This window comes from Hemiscyllium ocellatum, chromosome 36, assembly GCF_020745735.1.
Source record: "Hemiscyllium ocellatum isolate sHemOce1 chromosome 36, sHemOce1.pat.X.cur, whole genome shotgun sequence".
NCBI classification, from domain to species: Eukaryota; Metazoa; Chordata; class Chondrichthyes; order Orectolobiformes; family Hemiscylliidae; genus Hemiscyllium; species Hemiscyllium ocellatum.
In genome coordinates, this window is record NC_083436.1 from 43,423,475 (window position 1) to 43,425,151 (window position 1,677).

At 49.1% G+C, this 1,677-nt stretch overlaps 1 protein-coding gene across 2 annotated transcripts in view; it reads right to left on the minus strand.

The window, feature by feature from the left end:
• abcg2a (ATP-binding cassette, sub-family G (WHITE), member 2a) overlaps positions 1-700 on the minus strand; it is a 76,900-nt gene extending 76,200 nt beyond the window's left edge. For both annotated transcript variants that reach the window (XM_060851306.1, XM_060851305.1), the window contains exon 1: positions 408-700. The gene's annotated coding sequence lies outside the window, so the exon portion shown is untranslated. The remainder of the gene's footprint in view (positions 1-407) is intronic.
• Between the last annotated feature and the right edge of the window lie 977 nt (positions 701-1,677).

Below are 1,677 nucleotides of genomic sequence, written 5' to 3' on the forward strand. Positions count from 1 at the left end.
GGGGAGGGGGAGGGGGGGGGAAATTTGGGTAAATACCCAGAGCAGAGCGGGGAGTGTGTACAAAAAGAAAGCCTGTGTTTCCTTTCTCCGCCTCACGCTGTTGTGCTGCAATAAACTGCAAAACTCCCAAAACTAATGTAGATACATAACCCAAAAATATAGACCATTCAGGGATTGCAATAACCTCTCCATCCACACTTACACAACTAAAAGATACATAAATGACGGCCTAATAAGTATCAGGGAAATAAACAATGTACAACGAAACTGTTACATTAAAAATAAAAATGGTTTCTTGATTGTATTTTATTCCTAACCCGCGATCACCAGATTCCCAATCCCCTAACACCCCCCGAGAGGGATTAATCTCCCTCTCACTCTGTCACTGGGACAGGATTGTCTCTCACCTTTCGTGTTGAGTGCCTCTAGCCCAGGAATAACGGGAACAGAAAACCAGGATCATTTACTCTACATCACATCTCAGCTCCCGGCCACTCTCGAAATATTTTGGCGTTCCGTTTAACAAGAGTTTGCGTGTCTCCAGCGAATTGCTCCCTCTGTCAAAGAGCCTGGGCACCGCCTCTTCCTCTCTGACAGCCTGACCCACCACACACTGACATTGCTCAGTGAGAGATTTCCACGCTCTCACAGACACGTACTGCCCCTGTCACACACAGCCACAGTGTAGACACAGCTAGAACCTCCTAGCCTGCTCTGAACTCAAACACCCACAGCCACAGTGTAGACATAGCTAGTGCCTCCTAACCTGCTCTGAACTCAAACACACACAGAGCAGCCTCTCTCTTCTCCTTCCAGTCTGGGTGAGTTGATAAATCCAGTCCACATGCTGCAAACTCTGCTACACAGGGTAGCTTAGATTAGATAAGATTACTTGCAGTGTGGAAACAGGCCCTTCAGCCCAACAAGTCCACACCCACCCTCCAAAGCGTAACCCACCCCACCCTATATTTACACCTGACTAATCCAATGTGTTGCTGGAAAAGCGCAGCAGGTCAGGCAGCATCCAAAGAACAGGAAATTTGATGTTTCAGGTATAAGCCCTTCATCATGCCCATGGAATTTCCTGCTCCTTGGATGCTGCCTGACCTGCTGCGCTTTTCCAGCAACACATTTTCAGCTCTGATACTCCAGCATCTGCAGACCTCACTTTCTCCTTGAAGATTTTAATCCACTGAACACTACGGGCAATTTAGCATGGCCAATTCACTTACCCCGCACATCGTTGGACTGTGGGAGGAAACCAGAGCATCCAGAGGAAACCCACGCAGACACGGGGAGAACGTGCAAACTCCACACAGACAGTTGTCCGAGACAGGAATTGAACCCGGGTCCCTGGTGCTGTGAGGCAGCAGTGCTAACCACTGAGGCACCGTGCCGCCCTGTGCTTGAATGTTTAGGTAGATAAACTGTTTAGAGTTGTGTGCACTTCCTCTGAGAACCTAAGCTCGACGTGTCATGTGTACCACCACACCAGCATCCTCCATCCTGGTCAGTCACTAGCCAGAATTGAAAAGTGTGCAGGTCAGGCAGCATCTGAGGAGCAAGAATATCAGTTGATTGGTCATAAGTCCTTCATCAGGAATACAGGGGTGGGAAGGGGGCTGAGAGGTAAATAGGAGGGTGAGGCTGGGGGGAAGGTAGCTGGGAAGGTGACAG